The following is a 21784-nucleotide window of genomic DNA, read 5'->3' on the forward strand; positions in this document are numbered from 1 at the left end:
CTATCAGCCACTCCTATGGAAGGCCTCATCAATCCTGGAGGCAGAGTGCGTGGAAATATGTGAGATGGTGCTCTAGCATGAGCTGAGCCTGTCTGCAGCTGTCGGGAACCACTCCCTAAGCTGTTCCGGGATATTGCCATACCATATACTCTTAAGTGCATTATAATCCTCGTGGTTAAATGCTATCTTTGGTTTGGCTTTATCAAAACATGTCGAGTAAGGTGTCATACGAATTGGAATACTATCCCCTCGACAGTTCTGTTGACGGGGATAGCATTCCACCCTTCTAGAGGGACACGACATGTGTGTAGCCTTAACCCCGGTTAAAGTTAACCAGAGCCTCAGCATCACAAAATGGATGCTGCCACCACAGACACGAGTCTGGCCTCCTGCTGCTGACCGAAACTCGGCAGATGGTGGCCTGGACAAAGGGTTTCCTGCCTTGGGAGGTGCGAGCACCACCCCAGACAGGGTTTTGTGTATTGGGCAGGACAGGGCTGAATAGAATCAGACATGCCCGGGGCACACAAGGTGTCCCCGTGCATAGGCCAGTCCAAACCGGTCCTGGGACTTTCCAGACCCAGGCTTGGCGCGGAACTGGACAAAGGAAAGGGGGTGTAACCGCCCCCTTCCTGGTTCCTCCCAGAGGAGGGACCTAGTAGGTGATCCACCCCTCAGATTGGGAATAAGAGTGGGAGCAGTGCCATTGCACAGCAGATCATCCTGAATCAACTTGAAACTAAGAAGACGACTGGACTTCGACATTCTGCTGCTCAGAAGACTGAAGAGAATCTCCCTTGTGGCCTAGGAGTGGCCACCCTGTGAACACAGGCACCAACCAGCAACTCGACGTCTGCTTTGCCGCCGCCTCCCACCGGAGCCCGAGCCCAGAGCCTGACAAGAACCAGATTCCCAGACCTCTCAGAGCCCGATCCACAGTCCCTGCAAAGAAGGGACCCGTGGAGGCACCGAGTGACGTGGGACCTGACCTCTTGGAAGACACTCGAAAAGCTGACTGCGCAGCTTCTGAGGTATCCTCGACGTTGTGCTTTGGGGATTGAGAACCCCCACCATCGAGCAGCCCTTGCACCGAAGATCAGCCCCCCTGCATCTCCACGATCTGCGTGGGGCCCTTTTGCATTGTGCCACTCGACGCGCCATCCCGGCCACTAGCCACGTGGTCAGCAGCCATCTTGGTGACAAATCCGACTAACTACACAGCGGGTCTCGTTGCTCCTGACTCACCCAAGCTCCTGTAAAAAGGAGCATCCGCTCTGACCTTGCTGGTCCGAGTGTTAAGCATCTTTTGATTCCTGCATGGCTTGCATTAGCCAAGGCCTGTTTGGTCCGATCAGGTCGCCGACACAGCCAACAGCGAGAAGCCTGCGTGGGACAGCTCGTGACTGACTCCTGGACGTCCTCGACCCCCGGTGTCCATGTGGCTGCAGAGAGAAGCTACCCGACAACGCCTGTTTGCACCCGACATCGCCGGGTTCCAATCTGGTTCCACGGTAGTCACTGGCTAGTGACTTTGAAAATTGTCCCCTCTGCTTTCAGGTCTTCACCACTTCAGATCCACCCTTGGATCCACCGGAACTCTTCACATCGAGCCGCCTGCAGCATCTTCAGCTCCAAGCACCATCGACCAGCGTGACGAAACCCGACACTACTTCGACCCTGTGCACCCGCTTCCTGTGGGTGAGTTAACTCAGCTCCGCCAGTGTTCCTACACTGGTACACATCTCAAGGGCCTGTGTCTTAAGTTTCAGCGTTCTAGGTCACTTGGAAGGTTCCTAACTCTTTAACTTTGTACTTTTTACTCACCATAGACTTTACATTGGAAAGTGCGTGCACTTTGAACATTGCACCCGAGTCCCGCGGGCCTTTCCCGACTTAGTCACTGCTAGTCTCGAATAGCTCCAGCGATTCCCAAGGCCCTAGGCCTGTTCCCTTTCCTATTGGTATCTCTTATACCACTTTCTTAGTATATGGTTTAGGTGGCCCCTAGGGCTCATCCATATTGTGCAACTTTTGTGTATTTTAAACTGTCTTGTGATTTAACGCTTGTGCTTCTGTGCTCATAAAGAGTCCAGGGGATTTTATAGTTAATAAATCAATATATATTTTCAATATATATCTGTGTGGTGTCCCTTTCATTTGGTATTCAAGGGGGTTGTGTATGGTAATACAGCTGGCTTCACATGCCTTTCAGAGTTTAGCCTAAGACTGCTTTGTCCACGTTACCACTAGGATAACTGGTCTACAAGGTTGAATTACAACCAATCATCATAAGGGTTGCTTGGCATGGAACAAAGTGATCACTAGAATTAGTGAGCATTATATACCAGGCCAACTTCTCAATTTGGTGAGCAGCGGATTGGGATCTGAGCTTGCTGTTGTTTTACCATTACAATCTTTGAGATTATCATTTGAAAGATCATACAGGTACCTGCTAGGTACATATAAAACAAGACTAGTATACTTAAGTTCTACTGAACTTAGTTGTTGTAGAGCAAAGGGAGTAGCACACCCTAGCTACAACTACTAGATAGGTTTAGTAGGTAAACACCAGTGTAGGTAGATTGCAACACATCCACCCACACTAGAGCAATGTCTGGAGCAGAGGGTTCCACTGGGAACATCGCTGTTGAGAGTGACCCTCCAAGGGCACCATCCAAATTTGCTATTTTTTCCTTTAAGGAATTAAGACAGCTTTGTGTCTTAAGGGGTCTGAGGACAGGGCCTTCCCCTACCACAGACCACCTAAGAGAGATCTTGGATCAGTCTGAGACTCTAAAGACCTCTAAGGCAAACCCCACAGGGGATGCTGAAGGAGGCCATCCTTCAGAGGATGACACTGTAGATACCCCTGGCCCTATCATCCTGGTAGATGAGGAAGCCCCCATCACTGGAGCTCCTCAGGTAGATGAGGAGGAAGAGGAAGAGGAAGAGGAAGAAGAGGAGGAGGGGGGAAGCAGTGAGTCAGATGATGACAGAAATAGTCAGGTGCTGGTCAGTAGACTGAACCAGGCTAACTTAAGCCTACTTGGGAATGAATCTGGTAACAACCCATTCAGACCCCCAGGTGGACTTAACCAGAAGCCTAGGAGGAGGAGGACTCAGTCAGGTGACTCTGACAACTCCCATGCTTCTAGAGGCTCTCATGGTCACTCCAGAAGGACCTAGCCCTCAGAGAAGGGAACATGAGGCCAAAATGAGAGAGGCTGAGCTTAGGATCCAGAAGCGAGAATTAGAGGTTGCCCTGGTCCAAGAGAGACTTGCTAGAGCAAGACAGCCTAGAGAGAGTGGGGTAATAGAACCCACTGGTGGCGGCAATATCCACAAGGATAAAGACAGGTCTTTTGATTACAGAAACCTGAGTAAGATTGTGCCCCCCTACAAAGCTGGGGATGATATCCATAAGTGGATCACTGCAATGGAGAGAGCCTGCAGAGTACAGCAGATCCCTCAAGAGCAGTGGGCAGCAATCTTGTGGCTCTCCTTTGAAGGTAGAGGCCGAGACAGACTCCTCACAGTTAGTGATGGGGATTCTAGAAACTACCTGGTCCTGAAGAGTGCTCTGATTGATGGGTTAGGCTTAACCACTGAACAGTACAGGTTAATGTTCAGAGATACCCAGAAGACACAGACTCAGGACTGGTCTGAATTTGTTGAGTGTGCCACTAAGGCTCTGGAGGGATGGTTGCTGGGAAGCAAGGTTACAGACTATGAAGGATTGTATAATTTGCTGATGAGAGAACACATTTTAAATAATTGTCAGAACCAGCAGTTGCATCAACATTTGGTTGACTCAGATTTGACCTCTCCCCAAGAATTGGGAAAGAGGGCAGATAAATGGGTAAGAACCAGAGTTAAGCAAAAGAACCAGAACCAGAACCAGGGTGGTGACCAGAAGAAAACAGACCAGAAGGGTGGGGAGCAGAAAGCTACAGACCAGAAGTCTTCAACAGGGCCCCAAAATGATACAGAGGGTGGGTCCCAAACTTCCAAGAAGAAGAAGAAAGAAGGTCAGAAGAAACCCTGGTGTAAAACTTGTAAAAACACCTCTCACTGGACAAGTGAGTGTAAAAAGGGTGGAGCCCCCAGCACTGCAGCCCCTAAGGCAACTGCACCCACTAGTACAGCTAGCAGTGCTGGTCCACAAACCAAGGGGGTAGTGGGTATCACCTTGGGAACTGAAAGAGATTCTGACCTAGTCAGAACCCTTACTCAGGCTGTTCTGATTTGTGAAGGGGACATAGATTTGACCCCTGACATAAGTCCCAGTAACCTGGGCAAATACAGACAGACGCCTTTGATTAATAACAAAGTGGCTCAAGCTTACAGGGACACATGTGCCAGTGTCACTATGGTGACACCTAACTTTGTGGACCCTGGACAATACATGCCAGGTGATAATTACCTGGTGACCAATGCCAGCAATGTCACTACTACACATAGTGTGGCACTTGTTAACTTTTCCTGGGGAGGGGTAACTGGCCTAAAAAGAGTTGTGGTTAGTGCTGATCTCCCAGTAGAATGTTTGTTGGGCAATGACCTGGAGAACTCTCTATGGTCAGAAGTTGAGTACAGGACTCATGCAGAGATGTTAGGGATATCATCACATGTCCTTGCTGTGACCAGGTCACAGGCCAAAAAGTGCCTCTCTGAACCTCAGGTCTTGGATCCTGGAACAATGGACCAAGCACCTTCCAAGAAGAAAAACAGGAGGGTTAAGGCTGTGCCTTCCCAACTGCCTGCAAGTGTGGATCAAGCTTCACAGGAAGCTGGTCTTGAGACCCCTGAAGGAACTGTCTCTGAAGAACTGGAACCTGATCAGGTTGAGTTTCTGGGGACGGGGGGACCTTCTAGGGCAGACTTGGGACAGGCTCAGTTAACCTGTCCTTCTCTTGAACCCTTTAGACAGCAGGCTGCTGCTGAGGCTGCTGGGAATGCTCAAGGTGCCCATAAAGTTTATTGGGATGAAGGACTCCTTTATACAGAGGGTAGAGACCCCAAGCCTGGTGCAACCAGGAGGTTGGTTATACCTCTGCAATTTAGGGGTTTCCTTCTCACCTTAGCCCATGATATTCCTCTAGCAGGACACTTAGGCCAGAATAAGACCTGGGACAGGCTTGTCCCTCACTTTCACTGGCCCCACATGTCTGAAGACACCAAGGAGTTTTGTCGCTCCTGTGAAACCTGCCAAGCCAGTGGTAAAGCAGGTGGAACAACAAAGGCCCCCCTAATACCACTACCTGTGGTGGGGGTTCCCTTTGAAAGAGTGGGGATTGATATTGTAGGTCCAATGGATCCCCCTACAGCATCTGGGCACAGATTCATACTGGTGGTAGTGGATCATGCCACCAGGTACCCAGAGGCAATTCCACTTAGGACCACAACAGCTCCTGTTGTGGCCAGGGCCTTACTTGGAGTTTTCTCCAGAGTGGGGTTTCCTAAGGAGGTAATATCTGATAGACGTGCCAACTTCATGTCAGGATTTTTGACAGCTATGTGGAAGGAATTTGGTGTCAACTACAAGTTCACCACTCCTTATCACCCACAATGCAATGGGCTTGTTGAGAGATTTAACAAGACCCTAAAGGGCATGATTAAAGGATTACCTGAAAAGCCTCGGCGAAGATGGGACATCCTACTGCCCTGCCTTTTGTTTGCTTACAGAGAGGTCCCTCAAAAGGGGGTTGGTTTCAGCCCCTTTGAATTGTTGTTTGGGCACCCTGTAAGAGGACCCCTGTGTCTGGTGAAGGAAGGATGGGAGTTACCTCTCAAAAAGCCTAAGCAAGATATAGTGGACTATGTACTTGGTCTCCGCTCCAGGATGGCAGAGTACATGGAAAAGGCATCCAAAAACCTTGAGGCTAGCCAAGAATTACAGAAAGCTTGGCATGACCAAAAGGCTGTCCTTGTTGAGTTTCAGCCTGGACAGAAGGTATGGGTGTTGGAGCCAGTGGCCCCAGCAGCACTCCAAGACAAATGGTCTGGACCCCATACAATTCTGGAGAAGAAGGGAGAGGTTTCCTACTTGGTGGACCTAGGAACTCCCAGGAGCCCCCACAGGGTGCTCCATGTAAACAGATTGAAGGCATATGTCAGCAGGGAAGACATGGGCTTGCTCATGGCTACAGATGAGGGACAGGAGGAAGAGAGTGACCCTCTCCCAGACCTGCTCACTCAGAACCCTGAGGATGGCTCAGTTGATGGTGTGGCCTTAGGTGGCAGCCTCACTGAACATCAGCAACATGACTGCAGACAAGTTCTACAGGCATACAGGCATATGTTCTCATTGACAAATGAAGTGAAGAAATCGAGATCCAGGAGTTGGTAAAGGTGAGTTTATTCAACAGGTAAAGCAGTACAAGTATTCACCATCCTGCCTCAGCAACCGCCAGGATCAGAATGGAGAATATGGAACCATAGAGGTAAGAGAGAACATGGAATACATGCTGGCATAACACTCCAAACAGAGATAACATTGAGATGATAGGCACAACATATCTCCTCCCCTTAAAGGAAACAAAAAACAAAAAAAAAAAAAAAAAACAGTAAAATAAAAAGAGAAAAATTAATATCTGACAAATCCATCAAATTTCTTAGGAACTCGAAGAGTCCTTCCATGGGAGGTGCGACTCAAACTAGAGGACATTCCTTGTGCAGACTGAGGAGCAGAAAGAAACTCCTTGGAACAGGTGGGAGTAACAGGGAAAGAGTCTGGGACGTGACATGTGCCCTGAGAAGGACCTGAAACAACTTGGGAATCCTTGAGGAGAGGATCACCCTTCAAGGACACATCTCTGGAAGATTGCTCAACCACTTTCTCATCAGGAACCTGCTTCTTGGCATACAAGGCAATCCTGCGAAAATTCCAATTTTGCCCATTCTCTAGCACAACATGCCATTTGTGTACTTCCTTGACCCTCACGGGATCGGAAAACTTATTCATGCCAAACTCCCTACGCCCTAACTTGATTTTAACCAAGTCGCCCACTTCAACTCTACCCACCTTTCCAGGAACCACCTTAGAAGCAACATTACCTTCCCACAGCCACTGCGGAACCAGCTTAGTTCTGAGAGTCCTCCCACGCATGCACTCAAACGGAACCAAATCAGTCACTCCATGGGCTGTGGTATTGTAAGACCACACCATATCTTCTACCGCCCTGCGTACATCCTTCTGTCCTTGTACAGACAACTGTATGGTACCCTTAATCAAACGGTTCATTCGTTCCACCAATCCATTGCCCTGGGGGTTGTAAAGGGAAGTGCAAACGTGTTGAATGCCATGATTGATTAAGAAAGAATGCATAGAGGACGAAGTGAGTTGGGTGCCATTATCAGTAACGAGGATTTTCGGAAAGCTCTCCTTAAGGAAAAGGGATCTCAACTGTTTTATGACAGCATCTGTGGTGATATTCCTCATAAACTCTACACACAACCACCTAGAGGATACATCAACAAGAACTAAAGCAAACCTACAATCAGCAGGTAAGGAGTCCATGGGACCAATGAAATCCAAACATAACTTATCCCAAGGCAAAACGCAAGAGCTGACAATGGAACCCTGCGGAGGAGAGGAGATCTTCAATCTCTTTTCACTCTCCTTACACAGAAGACAAGATTCAACCCACCTACGCACATCATCGTCAACTCCAGGCCACCAAAAGTCTTTTTTAACCCTTTTAAGAGTCATGTTTTGCCCGAGATGTCCTTCATGCGCTAAACAAAAGATTTTCCTCCTAAGAGAGGATGGCGGGACAAACCTCTCACCACGTAACACCAGATCATCAGAAGCACCCAAACTCAGCTCTTCTTGTAGTTTGACAAATGAACGCAGAGAAGGTTTAACATTCCCTTCCCTTCTCCATCCAAAACGTATAGCATCAACCAACTCAGCAAAATCAGCATCTTCTAGGACAGCCTGATGCCACTCTTCTCTAGAGATAGAATGGAATTCAGAAGAGCAAGCATCCTCAAAGGCAGCAATTAAACAGACACTCTCATCCTCCAAATCCACACCAACATCCTCTGAAACAACAGGGAGACGTGACAAGCAATCCGCTTGTGTATTCCTCCAACCGGAAATATGCTCTAATCTGTAAGTGTAGTCTTGTAACTTGGCAGCAAACTTCATTAGGCGGGGAGAACCATTATTGGCTCCGCCCGGTGACAGGATTTTGAGAAGGGGTTTGTGGTCAGTTCTTAGACAAAATACCATACCCCATAGGTAGGTACGAAAGTGCGAAACGCCCCAAACAGCAGCTAGGGCCTCACGCTCGATGACAGCGTAGTTGCGCTCAGAGGAATTGAGGCAGCGAGAAGCAAACGCCACAGTTTTCTCACTTCCTCCAGACCTCTGAGACAACACCGCGCCAATACCGTATGCACTTGCATCAACTGTAACGTAAGTATCCCTACCAGGTTCAAAGGTTGTCAAAATGCCAGCATTAATGATATCACTTTTAACCACTTTTAACCCCACTCGAAGTGCACACCTTTCCTAAGTAACATTCGTAACGGTTCAGTCTTATGTGAGAAACTAGGGACAAATTTGGAGTAGTACTCCACTAAACCAAGAAACGATTTGAGTTGGTCTTTGTCAGTGGGAATAGGAGCACATCTGATAGCTTTTAGGAGATCTTCCTTTGGCTTAATACCATTCTGAGAAATAGTGTACCCCAGATAGTCGATTTCAGTTAACAAAAACTGACATTTGTCTTTTCTCAAAGTAAGACCAGCAGTAGAAAGAATTTGTAAAACTTTCGACAAATTAGCATTGTGCTCAAGCTCATCTATACCAGTAATTAAGATGTCATCTTGGAAGAAGTGGATATGCTTTAAGTCTTTGAAAAGAGAATGCATCATGCGTTGAAAAACGCTTGCCGCAGAGGCAAGGCCAAAAGGCAACCTTTTAAATTGAAACACCCCTTCAATGGTAACAAAGGCAGTAAACTTTTTGGAGTCAGGGTGTAATACAACTTGATGGTAGGCGGACCGTAGGTCCAGTTTACTAAAGAATTTAACCTTGTCCATTAGTAAGACCATTTCAGAAATGTTGGGCAAAGGAAATTTGTCGACAATAATGTTCTGGTTAAGAGAACGAAGGTCAACACAAAAGCGGAGCTTACCGTCCTTTTTCTGTGTGACTACAACTGGCGAAAGCCACTCAGAAGCTTCCACCGGTTCAATTATGTCCTGCTTTTGCATGTCGTCAAGCATTTCCTTTACCTCCTTCCTAACAGCAATGGGAATTCTTCTTAAAGCATGTCTAACAGGGGAAGCATTTTCCTTAACCTTGATTTCATGTAAGTAACCTTTCAATTTGCCCAATGTAGGACGGAAAACATCAGAGAATTTAGAAAGGACATTTTCAACATTGTAAAAATCATCAACAGCAAGTACCACATCATCAGACCTTGGGTCAAGAATAATATGTAAGTCGTACTGTTGTAACCACCCAAGAATTGCTGGGCCTTCTTCGGAAATGAAAACCTTGCCTGAAGCAGATCTGTCTTTAAATTGAAAAGAAGTATCCATGACTCCCTTCAATTTAATTACCTTCCCTGTATAACCTTTCGGCATGAAATCACTGTGTAGAAGTGGTACAGATGGCCAATGTTCCTTATACATACTAAAAGGTATAATGGAAAACATCGAGCCTGGATCAACCATAAGGGTAACAGAAACATCGTTGAGAATAAAAGAAGCTCTTGGCTTCTGCAAGACAAAATGAGCATTGTCAACATCAGTATCACCATCCACACATAAGAACAATTCTTGAGAAGAAGCATCATCTTCAACAAAACTAACTCTATTAAATGCAGGAGATTTGCACACTTTGCTGATGTGACCCCGCTTACCACATTTACGGCAATTTTTGTCTCGGGCAAAACAACCTTGAAAATCAGCAGCATGAGACATATCCCCACAACGAAAACATCCCACAAATTTCACCTTCCCACCAGGATTATTATAAACAGACCTAGATTTGGGAAGAAAAGTTTTAGGTTTAGTGTTAAATTTATCAACATTAGGTGGTTCTTTATCAGCTTTGGAGACAACATTGACAGTCTCTTCCTTCTTTAACTCAAGAAGACGCATCTCGTCCATGCATTTGTCAGATTCCTCGACGACTTTTGCGATTGTGATGGCTTCCAGTAATGTAGGGTTTTTAGCTGCCCATAGTTTTTGCTGCATGCGCTTGTTTTTGCATTGTACTATAAGTTGATCACGAATCATCTGATCCGCCATAGCTCCAAAGTCACATTTCAGGGATAATTCTCGTAAGCGAGCAACCATTTGATCAACCGTTTCTTTGCCCTTTTGCGGAACAGTATAGAATTTGTGCCTTTGCATGACGATATTAATTTGTTTTCCAAAGTATTTTTCTAATCTTAATTTTGCCTCATTGTAGGGGTTATCAATAGGCTCACCATCATCATTTAAGAGTTCTGGTAGAAATTTGAAGACATGTTGTCCTGCCTTGCCTAAGGAATTCAATAATATAGCTTTCTTCCTGGTCGCAGGAAATCTAAGGCCATCTATGGCCTCCAGATAATTTTCGAAGAATCCTAGCCATTCTTCCCATTCCGTGGTGGGAATCTCCCCTTCAATAAGAAAAGCCGGTGGTGGAGAAATTGTATGGTTGGCAGTGGTAGCCATGTAATTTGTATTTTTGCAAGTTTATAATTTTAAAATTTCGCGGATTAAAGCTGAGGCAGGTGAAGAGAAACGTAATGTAAAGTATCTTGCTTGTATTGGATTAGGCAAACTGTATTAAAGCAGTATTTGATAGAAAAAAATTGTTTTGCCGGTTGAAATTGAACGTGGTTGGCAAAACGGCAATGTAAATGAAGGGGTTTTATGCGTGGTTGGCAAAAGCTCTCAAAATGGCCGCCAGACGCAGTGCGCGATGACGTCAGCGCGCATGGAGCGTCAGACACAAGTAGCGTCTCCTGGCAACTGAGAGAAACAAAGGAGAGTTCTCGCGCTAGCACGGAGAAATGGCGCTTGGAACGTTGGAATCACTTGCGCTGTCTTGCGCTGTGTGCTCGAGCGCACAGGGACGCGGAGAACGGCCCAAACAACCCAAAAAGAAAGAGACAGTACCTCGGGTTGCCGCTTTTCAGGAGCACAGGAGCGGAAAGCGCCGTGAGGGAACAGCGCCAAGCGAGAGTCCACAGGAAGTGCCAACCTGAAGAGAGGAACGAAGTGTAGGAAAACAGCTCTCCAGGAACACCAGAGACTCCTCAAAGACGTGGTAGACCGGAGCGTCGCCAAAATGAAGTGAAGAAATCGAGATCCAGGAGTTGGTAAAGGTGAGTTTATTCAACAGGTAAAGCAGTACAAGTATTCACCATCCTGCCTCAGCAACCGCCAGGATCAGAATGGAGAATATGGAACCATAGAGGTAAGAGAGAACATGGAATACATGCTGGCATAACACTCCAAACAGAGATAACATTGAGATGATAGGCACAACAACACCCAGTCAGACTAACTGGTGTACACATGTGGTGGACACTGGTGACAGTCTTCCTGTAAAGAGCAAGATTTACAGGCAACCTGACCACGTCAGGGACTGTATAAAGACTGAGGTGCAAAAGATGCTGGAATTAGGTGTTATTGAGCCTTCAGAGAGCCCCTGGGCTAGCCCAGCGGTTCTGGTCCCCAAACCTCACACCAAAGATGGCAAGAGAGAGATGAGGTTCTGTGTGGATTACAGAGGACTCAATGCTGTCACCTGGACAGATGCACACCCTATTCCAAGGGCAGATGAGCTCATTGACAAGTTGGCTTCTGCCAAATATTCGAGCACATTTGACTTGACAGCTGGCTACTGGCAAATCAGGTTAGCTGAGGAGTCTAAAGCCAAGACAGCATTTTCTACCCCTAGTGGGCATTATCAATTTGTGGTAATGCCCTTTGGTTTGAAAAATGCACCTGCCACCTTCCAAAGGTTGGTGAATCAAGTCCTTACTGGGTTGGATGACTTTTGCGCAGCTTATCTAGATGATATTGCTGTCTTTAGCTCCACCTGGGAGGATCACCTGGTCCACCCGAAGGAAGTGCTTGAGGCTCTGCAAAAGGCAGGCCTCACTATCAAGGCAACAAAGTGCCAGATAGGGCAGAGCAAGGTTGTATACCTGGGCCACCTTGTAGGTGGAGGCCAAGTTCAACCACTGGAGAGTAAGATCCAGACCATAAAGGACTGGTCCCCTCCAACTACCCAGACTCAGGTCAGAGCTTTCTTGGGCCTGACTGGGTACTACAGGAAGTTTGTTAAGAACTATGGGTCCATTGTGACTCCTCTTAATGATCTGACATCTAAGAAGATGCCCAAAAAGGTTCAGTGGACAGAAATCTGTCAAAAGGCATTTGATGACCTGAAGAAGGCCATGTGCTCTGCACCTATCCTGCAGAGTCCTGACTACTCAAGAGAGTTCATTGTCCAAACAGATGCTTCTGAGTTGGGAGTGGGAGCAGTGCTTTCACAGCTTAATGTAGATGGCCAAGACCAGCCCATTGCTTTTATTAGCAGAAGGCTGACCCCCAGAGAGAAACGTTGGTCAGCTATAGAGAGGGAGGCCTTTGCTGTGGTGTGGGCCCTGAAGAAGTTGAGACCATACTTATTTGGCACTCACTTCAAGATTCAGACCGACCATAAGCCCCTCTTATGGCTTAATCAGATGAAGGGTGAAAACCCCAAAATACTCAGTTGGTCCATTTCCCTACAGGGGATGGACTTTACAGTGGAGCACCGCCCAGGGACTGACCATGGCAACGCAGATGGTCTCTCCAGGTACTTCCACTTAGAACATGAAGACACAACTGGTCAAGGTTAGTCTAATGTCCCTGCGTTTGGGGGGGGTTATGTAGGAGAGTAGGGTCTGCTATCCTATGGTCACCCCAAATTTTTGCTTTTTGCTTCACTGGTTTATGACTTAATGTGGCTGTGGGCCTGCTAATCAGACCCACAGCCTGCTGTTCTCTCTCTAAATTACTGCCAATGCACTTTAGGTGCATTACGAATTGGAACTGGTTCACCTTATTAGCCCCTGTAACAGTGTACCCTAGGTACCCAGGGCATAGGTGTTTCCAAGGCCTACCAGGGGCTGCAGCATGTATTGTGCCACCCCTCGCCTGGCCTCCATATTTGACACAACTGGCTGATCACTCAGCTGGGGTAAGTTGGTGTAATCACCTCTTGCTTAGGTACAGTATGCCTGTGCCTAACCCTAAACTGGACACATATGTTCCTATCAGCCACTCCTATGGAAGGCCTCATCAATCCTGGAGGCAGAGTGCGTGGAAATATGTGAGATGGTGCTCTAGCATGAGCTGAGCCTGTCTGCAGCTGTCGGGAACCACTCCCTAAGCTGTTCCGGGATATTGCCATACCATATACTCTTAAGTGCATTATAATCCTCGTGGTTAAATGCTATCTTTGGTTTGGCTTTATCAAAACATGTCGAGTAAGGTGTCATACGAATTGGAATACTATCCCCTCGACAGTTCTGTCGACGGGGATAGCATTCCACGCTTCTAGAGGGACACGACATGTGTGTAGCCTTAACCCCGGTTAAAGTTAACCAGAGCCTCAGCATCACAAAATGGATGCTGCCACCACAGACACGAGTCTGGCCTCCTGCTGCTGACCGAAACTCGGCAGATGGTGGCCTGGACAAAGGGTTTCCTGCCTTGGGAGGTGCGAGCACCACCCCAGACAGGGTTTTGTGTATTGGGTAGGACAGGGCTGAATAGAATCAGTCATGCCCGGGGCACACAAGGTGTCCCCGTGCATAGGCCAGTCCAAACCGGTCCTGGGACTTTCCAGACCCAGGCTTGGTGCGGAACTGGACAAAGGAAAGGGGGTGTAACCGCCCCCCTTCCTGGTTCCTCCCAGAGGAGGGACCTAGTAGGTGATCCACCCCTCAGATTGGGAATAAGAGTGGGAGCAGTGCCATTGCACAGCAGATCATCCTGAATCAACTTGAAACTAAGAAGACAACTGGACTTCGACATTCTGCTGCTCAGAAGACTGAAGAGAATCTCCCTTGTGGCCTAGGAGTGGCCACCCTGTGAACACAGGCACCAACCAGCAACTCGACGTCTGCTTTGCCGCCGCCTCCCGCCGGAGCCCGAGCCCAGAGCCCGACAAGAACCAGATTCCCAGACCTCTCAGAGCCCGATCCACAGTCCGTGCAAAGAAGGGACCCGTGGAGGCACCGAGTGATGTGGGACCGGACCTCTTGGAAGACACTCGAAAAGCTGACTGCGCAGCTTCTGAGGTATCTTCGACGTTGTTCTTTGGGGATTAAGAACCCCCATCATCGAGCAGCCCTTGCACCGAAGATCAGCCCCCCAGCATCTCCACGATCTGCGTGGGGCCCTTTTGCATCATGCCACTCGACGCGCCATCCTGGCCACTAGCCACGTGGTTAGAGGCCATCTTGGCAACAAAACTGACTAACTACACAGCGGGTCTGGTTGCTCCAGACTCACCCAAGCTCCTGTAAAAAGGAGCATCCGCTCTGACCTTGCTGGTCCGAGTGTTAAGCATCTTTCAATTCCTGCGTGGCTTGCATTAGCCTAAGCCTGTTTGCTCCGATCAGGTCGCCGACACCGCCAACAGCGAGAAGCTTGCGTGGGACAGCTCGTGACCGACTCCTGGACGTCCTCGACCCCCGGTGTCCACGTGGCTGCAGAGAGAAGCTACCCGACAACGCCTGTTTGCACCCGACATCGCCGGGTTCCAATCTGGTTCCACGGTAGTCACTGGCAAGTGACTTTGAACATTGTCCCCTCTGCTTTCAGGTCTTCACCACTTCAGATCCACCCTTGGATCCACCGGAACTCTTCACATCGAGCCGCCTGCAGCATCTTCATCTCCAGGCACCATCGACCAGCGTGACGAAACCCGACACTACTTCGACCCTGTGCACCCGCTTCCTGTGGGTGAGGTAACTCAGCTCCGCCAGAGTTCCTACACTGGTACACATCTCAAGGGCCTGTGTCTTATGTTTCAGCGTTCTAGGTCACTCGGAAGGTTCCTAACTCTTTAACTTTGTACTTTTTACGCACCATAGACTTTACATTGGAAAGTGCGTGCACTTTGAACATTGCACCCGAGTCCCGCGGGCCTTTCCCGACTTAGTCACTGCTAGTCTCGAATAGCTCCAGCGATTCCCAAGGCCCTAGGCCTGTTCCCTTTCCTATTGGTATCTCTTATACCACTTTCTTAGTATATGGTTTAGGTGGCCCCTAGGGCTCATCCATATTGTGCAACTTTTGTGTATTTTAAACTGTCTTGTGATTTAACGCTTGTGCTTCTGTGCTCATAAAGAGTCCAGGGGATTTTATAGTTAATAAATCAATATATATTTTCAATACATATCTGTGTGGTGTCCCTTTCATTTGGTATTCAAGGGGGTTGTGTATGGTAATACAGCTGGCTTCACATGCCTTTCAGAGTTTAGCCTAAGACTGCTTTGTCCACGTTACCACTAGGATAACTGGTCTACAAGGTTGAATTACAACCAATCATCATAAGGGTTGCTTGGCATGGTACAAAGTGATCACTAGAATTAGTGAGCATTATATACCAGGCCAACTTCTCACAGTAACTACATGTCTTCTTCTTCTAGAAGGGTGGAATGCTACCCCCACTGCCAGGACTGGTGGGGGGGGGGGGGTAGTATTCCAAAGTGTTTGACATCTTACACAACATGTTTTGATACAGCCAAACCAAAGTGAGCATTACGCGCGAGGATTATAATGCACTAAAGAGTATATGGTTTGGTCACTTTTGAGCTAGCATTGAGACTATTCACTTCACATGGTTCATCACCGAGTATTCACTTTTTGAGCACTATCTTGTACATGAGCTGTCACTTCACATTGCCAGGACATCACCGTGACACTTTGTTCAGTTTGGTATCATACAAACCATTCATCACCTTGTGTATTAAAAGCATACTTTTGTTTTCACAAACATGTTCACTGACGAAGGCTACTCGTTAGCCGAAATGCATTGAATGAATTAATGTGTTTGGGAATTGAAAAATTGGAGTTATGAGTGAATTACAACTCGTAAACAAGAAATGAAATAAAGAACTATTAGATAAAACTCTACTGAATTTTTCGATTGAACATTATTTTGAAAGTACTTCAACCCCGGTAGGGAACATAGCAGTGACCAGGGGATGACCAGGGGATGTTCCCCCAAATTAGGGGCACGCATTTTTTTGTGACTTTTAGGAAGTTGGCATTTTCTTGTCTTAGCCATTTGGTGCGTGCAGCCTTCTCTGGTCACATGGCTAGGTGTACTTAGCAGTTGGGCTACACATATTATGTCTAGACAGCCACAGACAATTGAAGGTTAGGTGTGACTGCAAGGGTCATACCTGGCAGAATGGGAGGGAGGAGCTTAGCCCAGTCTTTCTTACACCTAAATAGACTGTGTACCGTCTCCACATAAAGGGTCTAACAACCCTGTATTGTCACTTCAGCCAGGATGAAGCCAGGGCTGGGGAGGCAGCAAATTACATGCAATTCAAAGTCACTGTCTGGAAACATCTCCCACCTTCCAGAACCATGGAACTGTGTATAAAAGAAGGACTTCAGACACCAACTCCTCAGTACACTTCTGGACCTGTGGATACTCTGCAGGAAAAAGGACTACTGTGCTGGACTGCTACACTGAAGAAGCTACTGTCCTACTGTGCTGGCCTGCTGCCTTCTAGCCTGGGGAAAAACAAATGGAGATGTAATCCTTCTTGAACCCAGGACACCGGAGTGACTTAAAGGGCTAGTCTGCTGGCCTCCTGATCTGAGCCTCAGGAATATAAACAGTAAGGGTGGGCAGTTATTACTTGGAGCTTCTTGGAATTCTGTTCTGGCCTATGCATGCAGCAGACCTGGAGGTTTCTTGACCCCCAGACTGCCACCTGCTTTTACGGTGTACCTCAGTCTACTGTGGCAGTGATCAGCGGTGTTTCCAGTCCTTCCTCGGCCATAATGACAGTGAAACCACTTTACTGCTGGACATGTGAGGACTGCGCCTGCGCTCTCATGGGGAGTGGACACATCAACTCGGTCTCCACTCTCCATGTGTACACATGCGCAGTCCTCGCGAGTCCTGCAGCGTAGGTGTTTTGGATCGCGGAGGATGAGGAGACAGGAGAAGGACAGCCTAGGCCTGGAAAACGGCACGCCAAGATTCAGGTAAGGAGGACTCAGGCAGGAGCAGGGCTGTAGGGGTGGGCGGCAGGGACAAACTCCACAACGCTGCAGAATCAGAGTGTTTGCCAAACTCTGCTCCTCCAGGGTTCACCACCCACCCTTAATAAACAGCTCGCCAAGAGCTCCTGGACCTGTCTTTAGTGAGTTCCTTAAGCTCAAGTGGTACTTTTCAGGTCCTGGATCCTTGGCTTGGCTCTCGAGCTCTTGAAAGCAATTTTTTGGGCTCTTCATGGCCACAGACAGGCTTATTCACACCTGTACCACACCACAAGCAGGGTGAGATGCCACTAAACTGTCTCGTTCTCACAGCAAGCATTGATCACTGAAAAGGACCGGGAATGTGAGGTTCTAGCCTGCCCATCAGAGATACCCAGCCTGCTCCTCGTGCCACACCGACCACCACCAGCAATGCTCGTCTTGCTCCCTGTGGCCCTCTCCAATGTAAATATGACTCCTCATACAAAATTTGAAAAGGTAAACCTAAGTTGGGACTGCATCTGACCCACGCTCCATCATGGTTGGCCTGATCATTTGACTGTGGCAGAGCCCAACATGACCAGATAGCCGCAGTCTGTGTTTCATGCTTTTACAAGCTATTTTTCATTTTATTCTTCTAAAAATGAATAACTCCTGTTTTACTGATTAGAATTTTGTCATTTTAGTTGTGTTATATTTATTAACTTAAGATATTTTTCTATCCTGAAGGTATTTTTGCGTGGTGTTTTCACTGGTATACTCTTCGAACAAATACTTTACACATTGTCTCAAAGTAAGGCCTGGCTGCACTGTGCCAATGCAACTTGAGGATTGAGCACAAGTTAACTGGGGGTTTCCTTGTGCCATAGCCTGGCTTATATTGTGGTTACAGCTTGACCAGGGCTCACTTCCCAATCAACCAGTAAAACAATTTCTAACAACCGTTGTTATTTCGAGTTGTTGAAGGCATCATTTTTGTATCCTTTATATTATTTACAAAACAAACAGTCCCTATGTCATAGAATTAAGCACGGTTGGACTGGGACAGAAAATAGGCCCAGGCACCAAAATAAAGGTGGCCTACACTAGTTCTCCAGATCAACGTGCTTTTATCTATTTTAGTTTAACCGCTTCAATCTGTTGTATTTTAATTACCCAGCTTAAATTGCTTTAAATAAATTGTAATTCTCTCAAATTTGTGAAAAGGTATTAGAAAATGACTGCACTTACAAGAGCACCAGTTTTTCATTTCACAGACCTAGTAGAAGAAGAATCCTCAAATGAAATCACCAACAACACTTTCATCATCCCTGGCACTAGAACATTCTTGGCCCAAGAAATGTTTGTGCCGTTAGAACAGTGATGGCTCAGCACAGCCTTGGCACAAGCTAATTCCAGGTAAATGGAGTTGAAGCATCGGTAGATGAAAATCAGACCTGGCACCTAGAGCAGGGTTAGTGCATCAAATTGTAGCACATAGAATGCCTCAGGCACCGGAGATGGCCTGGCACATACAGGAGAGTTAGTACATCAGATGGTACAGGACATAGAATGCTCCAGGCACCTAGAGAGTGCCAGGCACAAAACCTGTAAACTAGCCAATCGGGCAGAAGCACTGCTGGCGCATAGAGGGGCATCAGATGCATGCCCCCCAGAAGAGCCTGGCACAAAAGTGGCCCATCAGCATCATCATCCCACAAGCATTTCTAAAGCCCTACTGGATATCACTACTATTAATGTAGGCACATCAATCAGGGCTCCCACTGCTTTTTAACATAATTTTTCTTAAAATTACCTTTTAAACCACTGTAGTACTGAGCAGAATCCAAACATTACCATATCAACAAGCATGTATTTGCATGTTTAACAGTATCTTCATTTGGACATGGAGCACAGTCAGGAATACACTCTACTACCTTGATTTTCATGCAAGTCCTCTCGGTTATTTCCCAGGGTGCCCATTTAAGTTTTACACTGATTCATTTACTAACAACAGTCAATTGTTAGGAGAAATTATTCATCTCTCTTTTCTCTACATAGATCAATATCTTGAGTGTATGCCCTTTACATCTTGTACCCATTGATTGAGCTTTAAAGTTGTTAGTGGAAGCCATTTAAGAGCTGTTCAACTCTTCCCCAACAATAGCCCAAGGGACATCAATTAGTATGTGATATTGCCATTTCTAGATTTTAATGTCAGTCGCTGTAAACATGATCTGGGGTTGGCTGCCTTGTTCTGCCCTATGGTTTTTCTTTATTGCACCATCACTTTATGACCCTCCTGTAGTATTTCTGCACCGTCGGACATTATAATTATGAATGGAATTGTTATATAAGTTGATCTCAGTGATTTAAGAATTCTCTGCTAAACTTCCAGGGGGCCTTCAAATCATGACTTTAAATCCTAGCAGGGCTATCATAGCCGCCTTTCTTCCAATGTTGATAAATTAGGTACAATTACATTGGGCTATTGTAGGTCAGTTAGCCATAGTGCAATGGAACAGAGAAGTGGTAATGGCGGCCATTATAAAAAAGCGAATTATTTTTAATGTGCTGGTCCTTGTGAAAAGTGGACTAGGGTGATATATCAGTTGCACCAGCATCATTTTGCTTAACTTCAGGATTTTATCATTAAGCTTGTTATGTCACATTCCAGACATTATGCTGTTATGCCACGTCACATAATTACACACAATTCTAAGCAAACATTTTGTACACTAAACTTCAGAGCCAAAAGCCAGATTTTGTATTTCAACTAAATGGTCAAAGCAAAGGGGCCTATTTATGAACGCGTCTCGCTGCGCAGTCAAGCAGGTCACGTTGCTGCGCTGTCTTACAGAGAGAGGGGACCGACTGCGCAAAAACAATCCTGAGAGGCATATTCGGCTTTCTATCTGTGGTTTTCAGAATTCAGCACAAATAGTAAGAGGAAGTAACAAGGAGAAATAAAGATATTTCTCCTCTTTATGCCTCACCTGACGAGGCGGATCTTTGTGACTCGTTCCCAGGTCTGCCAGTTCTGGTAAATCTCGGATGCATCAAAAACCGTGGGAGTTGCGTGGGAACAACAGGCTGTGTGGCTCTACTCCAGATGTATGGAGCCGCTCAAGGCCACGCAAAGTGGCATGGTGAGGCTTCATAAATCACATGTAAACGTTGCATCCCACTTGCACCATGCTGCTTGGTGCAAGAGAGACACGAGCCGTGTCATAATTATACAAATGTTGCATACTTCCAGTGTACAGCTTCCTTGCCCCATTGAATCTCTGGACACATGCAGCAGCCCTCGCCAGAGGCATTTGTAGCACAAGTACAGGCTTGATACAGACATCAACCCTCGCACTACAGTATCTTGGTTGAAGTGCAGCCCTAGTCTCTGCGGAATCCTTGAACAAGGCCATATCTGGGACACGTTCATCCCCAGATGGCAGTAATTTGATCTAGGCCAGCCACAGCACATGTTTCCTAAACACACTAGACAAGGAACCTGCTCAAAGTAAAAAATTACAATTCCCAAGGAAGAAGGTAGCCAGTATTAGAGTAATCGAACATGCTGAGAATACTGAGGACACAGCTGAAAAACGGGGAGTGGGCACAGACAATGCTAGACAGCGCAGCAGAAGTCACCATAGTTCGCAAGATCCTGAAGGATCATCTGGAGACAGTGGACACAAATTAATACATTCAAGTAGAAACTGCAGACACCAGAGTTAGCGAACCTCATATGATATACGAAATAACACTGCGTATAGAGGGAGATAAGACTAGGAAAATAAAGGGTCTATTTTGGGACAACCTCTCAAAAGGCTATGACATCCTGTTAGCCGAGAAAGATTGGCCCCCAGAGTTTGTCAGGGAGTGCCCTCATGGCGAAGAAATGATTATGCCTGCCTTCTCAAATCACATTCCAATTCACTCTAAATATATATAGCTGCAAGGTAATGGGCAGTAGCCCAGGCACCAGCATTATATAAAAATCATGTAGGATGGATGAGGACTCTCCTCCTCACAAAATCCATTAAAAAGTCAACCAACTGCACAAAGGCAGTACCCAAATAAGCAAGAAGCTAAAAAACAGGTCAGGGAGATTTTAGATCAACTTGAATACCAAGGGGTAATTGAAACATGCACCTCTCAAATGAACAATCCTTTGTTTCCTGTCTCCAAACCGTACGATTCGTATTGTCTAGTCTTGGACTACAGACACCTTAACTTATGTTGAAAAACATTTGCAGTACAAAATTCGCATAGTGCTGCACTAATGAATAACATAGTTCGCAAAAAATACAAAACAACATTAGACATATCTAATGGGTTCTTTTGTCAAAATATTGCACCAGAAAGCAGGTACTTGACTGCTTTCTCAATAATGGGGTCACAGATAAATTTCTGTAGGCTCCCACAGGGATTCAAGAACAGCCCAGGACTATTCTCAGCCAGAGTAACAGAGTTACTACAAATGTATGATGATGAGGCATTATCTTATGTCGATGACATCTATCTCACAGACGACGTCTTGGATACTCACTTGAAAAGAGTGAACACCATA

Source organism: Lissotriton vulgaris, chromosome 6, assembly GCF_964263255.1.
Source record: "Lissotriton vulgaris chromosome 6, aLisVul1.2, whole genome shotgun sequence".
Taxonomy (NCBI): domain Eukaryota; kingdom Metazoa; phylum Chordata; class Amphibia; order Caudata; family Salamandridae; genus Lissotriton; species Lissotriton vulgaris.